Below are 7,690 nucleotides of genomic sequence, written 5' to 3' on the forward strand. Positions count from 1 at the left end.
AAGAAATCACTGTCATAAAGGAAAATGAACAGCTGATAAGCAGAAGCTTGGCATGGGTGTCCGTAACAGTGCTGCCAACGTGACACAAACAACAGAATTCTAAACCGATAAGCCCGCGAGGTTTAAATTAAAAATTCCGGTTATTTTTTGATCATGGTAGTAGCATTCTATATAAATTTAAGAATTGTAATTTCAGTTCAAAAAAACTCACGTGTAAACACTTACACGTGAATACATAGGGTAACTCGGGTATATAAGCCGCACCTATCGAAAACGTAATTTATCAAATAGTATTTATAATGTTCAGACAAATTAACTATATCGATAAAAACTCTATACTGTCTTTCACTATAAAAAAAATTACGAATACAAAATCTTTATTCCTTATATCTTAAAACAAATCTTAAAGAAACCTTGCATTTTTGCCATATATTCCATAAAAGGTGGTTATGTATGGATGGAAATACAAGTCATATAAAAATTGTAAACTACAACACTTTTTTCTAATAACATTTTCCAATATTTATTTGTGTAAGATACATTAATATTAGCATTAACAGTATGTATTAATAATAAATATTAGGCAAGAGTTGCTAAAATATTTGAGGTAAACAATTTTTCATATATACTGCAACGATTTTCGCTCCCTTTGAGCTGTATCGCGCGCCGCTCCGCCCGAGACGAGATCGGTTCAGACGACGGGCGAAGTTACAAAACAGGTATTACAAAATAGTTTTCCGCGACAACACGAACACGACAATTGCTGCTTGGCACGTCTCCACGCGTCTTCAGGACTTATTACTGTAATTCTTAATATTAAAATATTGCTCCTACGACTGCTCAGTGCCACGAAGCCCCGTGAAGCCCGATTCCAGCTGCTCGTATTACCGAATAACCAAATATGGCGAAGGACGTCTCCTCGCCTGCGAGAAAATTTCACTAAACGTCGCGATTGGCCTTGACACAGAGCAACGGGGGGGGGGGGGTGCGCGGATTCGTGGCTCACAGTAAACGTAAAAGCACCTCACTGAATTTCTCCATCGTTTTCTACTTCGACGTTCGGTTCTATCCGTCTCAAGTCTGGTCAGCAAAAGCGAGGAACAAGAGAATCCGGCAACACGTCCGACACGCTCGAGAGACAGCGACCAAGAACGAGGATTGCGATCGATTCGGGGTCGATACGCCGGGGTGCGCTAGATTCGCAGGGGTAAGTCGCAACGGCCAATCGGGGCGCGGTATTCGGTTCGGCGCGGCGCTCGGGTTCGCCCTTGGAACATATATACTAGAAGAGGCATAGCTAACTTGCCGTTGTCCGCAACATCTATCTATCCCATATATGTAATACTCCTATATTGCTAGTCGCGTATCTTCGCAATGAGAGGCACGAGGCCCGAGAAAGGGAGACGCACGAAGTCCAAATATGGGCATAGATGGTCGAGCGTCATTATGCGCCACATGCGCACAAAGCAGCTGGAGAGAGAGNAATATGGGCATAGATGGTCGAGCGTCATTATGCGCCACATGCGCACAAAGCAGCTGGAGAGAGAGGCTACTATATTGTCTGCACCGTAACGGTGAGCTTCAGGTCGGCACCGTACTAGCAATATAGGAGTATTACATATATGATCTATCCTTGTCTGAACATAATACAGCAATACGCATGCGTCGATTATGTTGTATGTGTGTATGTATGACAAGCTAGAACATATACATATACCCAGTTATGAAAGATTTGACCGGCCAGCACCGAGGTGGTGGGAGCACGCACACAAGCGAGAACCGCCGTCCGTGTGCGTGACGTCACGCTCGACACTTCGGCTCGTGGAAGAGTGCGGACATACTATGTTCCGTCTTTTTTCCACCAAGCACCTTGCACAATGCAAGGAATAGCGATAGCGATAGAAATAACACCAGTTTTGAAAAGTTTATATTTATAAATAACGGCAGGAACATCGGAATCAAACATACAAAAAATGCACATGTATCAAAGCAGATCAGAAAACGGAAGAAGCAATAGCGATAAAATTTCCGATGAGTTGGGATTCTGCTCTATTGCTTATCGCTATCACCAGAGAGAAGCCTGAGAGCGGCCACGGCCATAAGAGTTTCTGTCATAGCTTTTCGTGGACATGGTTCTATTCCGTGCTAAGTTTGTGGACATAGTTCTATTCCGTGCTATGAAAACACCGACGTGGTGGGGATACGCACACAAGCGAGACCGTTGTTCGTGTGCGCTCGTGGAAGTGTGCAGACATATTATGTTGATGTATGACGACGGTTCTCGCTTGTGTGCGTATCCCCACCACGTCGGCGTTTTCATAGCACGGAATAGAACTATGTCCACAAACTTAGCACAGAATCATATATGTAATACTCCTATATTGCTAGTACGGTGCCGACCTGAAGCTCACCGTTACGGTGCAGACAATATAGTAGCCTCTCTCTCCAGCTGCTTTGTGCGGTGAACATTCAAGCACGCTTGCGCATTTCTCTTTCTCGCGTTCTTTCTCTCACTTTCCAATGTTTTGTCTCGCTCGCACTCACTTGGTAGATACGCCTGCGCATAATGACACTCGACCATCTATGCCCATATTTGGACTTCGTGCGTCTCCCTTTCTCGGGCCTCGTGCCTCTCATTGCGAAGATACGCGACTAGCAATATAGGAGTATTACATATATGGCACAGAATAGAACCATGTCCACGAAAAGCTATGACAGAAACTCTTATGGCCGTGGCCGCTCTCAGGCTTCTCTCTGTTATCACTATTCTCTCGCATTGTGCAAGGGGCTTAAGGCAAGCGACGGAGGCATGTTCACGCCACGCGCGCTTGTTACATATTGCAGTGCAATATTTGTAATAAAAAATAATTTAAATAAGTAATTACAAATATTGCACTGCAATATTTTTAATAACTTAAATAAGTAATAAATTAAAAATATTGCAGCGCAATAGTTTTAATAAAATGCCTGCAACAATGGATAAGATTATTTCTCTTATTATTAGTATTATTATTAGGTGTTGGAATTAATTTGTAGTGTTTTACAAGAGATGACGTAGGTAGTACAGTATTTCGTTGTTACCTACAGTAATGTATTCATTGTAAAATAGCTGTCATTGGACGTCATTTGCTTTACATAACCTTTTTTTTGAATTGTAAATAACAACACTTTATACTTTATTAAATATGTCAAAATTTTTGTCGAATAAAGTGTTTTTGCGGGGAGTTTTACTTCATTACTTTAATATGAACAAAAGTGCTGCTGAAGCTCATCGTATTCTAGTGGAAGTGTATGGTGAACATGCTCTAGCTGAGCAAACGTGTCGGAAGTAGTTTGCACGTTTTAAAGCTGGTGATTTCGACTTGGATGACAAGGAGCAACCTGGCCAGCTGAAAAAGTTTGAAGATAATGATTTGGAGGCATTGCTCAATAAAGACTCATGTCAAACCCTTACGAAAAAGAACTATTGCCGATTACATATAAATAAAGTCAGTAATATAAATATTACTGACAATCACACAAGAATATTATTAGGTATTACAGGAATCACTGAGAATATTACTGGCAATTACACAGAATGCCAGTAATTCTTTCGTACCACTGCCGCAATATATTACTGCCAGTAATTCTTTTTTGTAAGGGAACACTTCAAGAATTGTCTACATCATTGGGAGTTGACTTATCAACGGTAGGAAAACGTCTTAAAAGTTTAAAAACGGCCGGAATACTCCAAAAGACAAGACAAAGTCATTTTACTGCACGACAATGTTCGTCCGCACATCGCAAAACCGGTAAAAACATACCTGGAAACACTTAAATGGGAAATCCTACCCTACCCGCCGTATTCTCCAGATGTTGCTCCTTTTGATTACCATTTGTTTCGTTCGATGGCTCATAGCCTGTCTGAGCAGAAGTTTACTTCTTACAAAGAGTGTCAAAAATGGGTCGATTCGTGGATTGCATCTAAAGACGAAGCGTTCTTCCCACACGGTATTCGTTCCCTGCCCGAAAGATGGTCAAAAGTAGTAGAAAGCGATGGGCAATACTTTAATTAGTGTATATATTTTTTTATTTTCATTTAAAATAAATAATTTCTTTTCACTAAAAAAACGCTACGAATTAATTCCAATTCCGAATATTAAATACAATTTAAAATACATTTTTCAGCGAGAACAAATTTTTTGTTAACATGTACTGATTATTAAAGTCCATTTTTAATAAATATATACCAAATGATATGGAAAAATATGTACACATAAAAGTATATACACATTTATACGTATCAATTTTATTATATAATAATAATTATATAGTAAAAATGTTAAACACAAACAAAGTATTTTTTGTTGATATACTACATTTTGAAAACAAAGCATTTATATTTAAAACAAAAGTTGTTAGGTTTTTACAACAACGTAGCAAAAGATATATATCATATTATACAGAGTGTTTGATAAGTACCATCTCACTGCTCGTAGGTAGGTAGTAGAATAACATGTGTACCTTACATAGACTGCGTTCGGACAGCGCGCTATCCGCGCTATTGTCTCATTCTATCTTTATCTTACATTTAACGAACGATAAAGATAAAATAAGACAATAGCGCGGATAGCGCGCTGTCCGAACGCAGTCTATGTAAGGTACACATGTTATTCTACTAGCTCCTCCCATTCTGTTGCTACGGCACGTACGCACGAAAGACTGGTCCTTAAGCTGTCCTTACTCTGGATGCACGCTGATTAGCGGATCTTTATTCATTAATATTCCGTTAATTATTGCGAATTTTCCAAAGTAGAATAGGACTTTTCGTCTTAGAATAACCCCTTCTACCTACCTACGAGCAGTACTTATCAAACACCCTGTATATAAGATACAATACGATGTATGCAACTTGCTAAATAGTAAATAACATTATTGTAATAGTAAATAACATTAAATGACATTTCTAACGTTCATAAGACATAATAAAAACCATTATTGATATTTTGCTACTTAAGATGCAATACAATATTACCGTACTATTTCAATATTATATATAAATGTAATATATTGATTATATTATTGTAATATTGTATTAAAATATAATATCTAATATTACTATTGTACTATATTACAATTTTACTGTGATATTTCCGTAATATTACGTGCTATGTGGGATCTTACATATAATACAGAAATATATACTCAAAAACAAATTTTTAACAACCGTGTTATTTAAATAACGTCATTATAACGTCTTACTCACTTATTTCAACTGACGTCACTCCAAAGACCAATAGTTATATCATATCGTCACTCCCTATGTATAATTACATAAGTGTCACATATGGGATTTTCAGTTTATTGCATAGTGACACTCAGAAAATCATGTTCTTTGTGGTCACCAAGTATTAAAAAAAAATATTCATAAGTAAGGTAAAAATTTAAAACCGAAAGATCCCTTAACTAGAGAAACTATATGAAGCTTCAAACTTTTAAACTGCTCTCCTCTAAAATTTGCGTTTTGGAGTTACGGGATTATACGTAGGGAGTGACGATATATGACGTATACGTATGACGTACATACTGACATCATTGTTATAACGTTCAAAATAATGTCAGATTTAGGTCATAATCACTAATTAGTGACAAAAATCACGTATATTTACGTCATTACAACGTCAGCTGGTTGCTTGAGGTGTCACTAATAGCGCGTTAGGTTTTTTAACGTGAACCTTCGCCTGTAGCCCTATTCTACCACGTTTTATTTTATATCATTTTATTTCTAAATATGGATGTCTGGCATTTTCTGTCGAACATCCATATTTAGGTGTTATTTACATAGGTCCGCATTCATAGTCGTTCCTCAAATCTTAAATCTCATCTTTAATCTCAAATTTCAGCTCTCAAATCTTGAATCTCCAACTTCAAATTTCAGTGTAATTGCTAATCATAATATTCGGTTTTTCATGACTTAACAAAAGTATGAAAGCATCACTCTATGCGCAAATGGATGATTGATTCTTTTTAACTTTTCATCTATGCCTACTTACAACATTAAATTGTACGAAAGCATTAAGTATCAAGTATGTTGTCGTACCTTAATAATAGAAATTTATAATAAGGTAAACTTAATGACTTTCAATAAAAAGTTAAAAAATTTTTATAGCCTTAAATTAAAGAAAATATATTTCTATATTCTTTGCTTTTATTCTTATCTGGATTATTTAAGTTCTCTTAATTATCGTAATCTTAATTATCTTATATAAGAAAAACACAATTCGGTCTGTTTCGAGCTCAAAAAGTTCTTAGAATTTATTAAAGAAAAACAAGGTAGTATAAGTACAAATTACAGAGCAAACGATTCGGCTGTTACTTGAGCCTTCTTCAGTGCGAGAAATATATAAATAAATAATTACGCCATATAATACAATTCAAGGAGCTTGATGTTAACGATTACAATATAAGTTTCTTACATTTAGAAGTCCATCGCAGAAAAATCAGAGGTGTTTAGACTTCCTGAAACAGTTTTGTAGTATAGAGTCACGTACAAGGCATAACAAAACAGTTAAATCAAACTTACATTTCGAAAGTCAAATCAGACAGTGAACAGAGAAACCGAAGCAACAGTTTATAAATACCAACTCCCACCAGTAGTCAAATTGTGGAAAACAAGTTCGTTACATTTTAATTTTAAAAGATTTAATATCGTCAAGTACTTTAAAATACTAATGGTCAAGTAAATCAGTATCGTTAATCAAATTTAAACCATGTGTTTGTTCTTTAATATGTATAGTCTCTGATATTAGTTTCTTATAAAAATTAGGTTCGTGGTCTAAAATCTGAGTATTATCCCAATTAAAAGAGTGATTAAATTCAAGTCTATGATTGGAGATCACCGAAAGATTAGAGGATGTATTATTAATGTTTTTGACGTGTTCTTTAATTCGTGTTCTCAGTTGTCTCTTTGTCTGTCCAACGTATGATGCACAACAGTTTGTACAATTAATTTTATAAATGATGTTCCTGTTAGAATCATGTGTAATGAGGTCTTTGTGTACCTTAATAATTTTGTTAAGCCTATTAAGACATTTGTAGCCTATAATAACATCCGACTTATTGAATGTGTTATTAATAATTTCGGAAATATTATTAATGTACGGAAAAACGATTAAATTCCTGTCAATTGAATTAAAAGAGTTAATATCAAATGAATTGTTCATTTTTTTCGAGATGAATTTTTTTATCCTGATGTTAATATTATCAAAAATGAAATTTAAAGGATAACCGTTACTCAATAACGTGTCAATGACGAAAGTAATATTTTTTGTGTGAAAGTCAGGATGCGATAACAGGATTGCGCGGTCAATTAAACTAAAAATTGTGCCTTTTTTATGACACAACGGATGGTGTGAAAAAAATGATAAGTATCGTCCTGAGAAAGACTTTTTATGGAACTAATCCATTTTCAATTTATTGTCAACAACGTGAATGGATAAGTCCAAGAAATTAATGCAACGGTTATCCTCCATTTCCAACATAAACTTAATTCTATCATGATAAGTATTAAACGCAAATACAATGTCATCAACAGAATGTGATGGAGCCGCAAGAACGATATCATCCACGTAGCGATAGTAAAACGGAATTAATTTGTTGAACATATTTAAGGCTTTATTCTCAATGTCCTGCATGAAAATGTCAGCTATTA

Source organism: Pseudomyrmex gracilis, unplaced genomic scaffold (genome assembly GCF_002006095.1).
Source record: "Pseudomyrmex gracilis isolate BER0280 unplaced genomic scaffold, ASM200609v1 scaffold_89, whole genome shotgun sequence".
Taxonomy (NCBI): Eukaryota; Metazoa; Arthropoda; class Insecta; order Hymenoptera; family Formicidae; genus Pseudomyrmex; species Pseudomyrmex gracilis.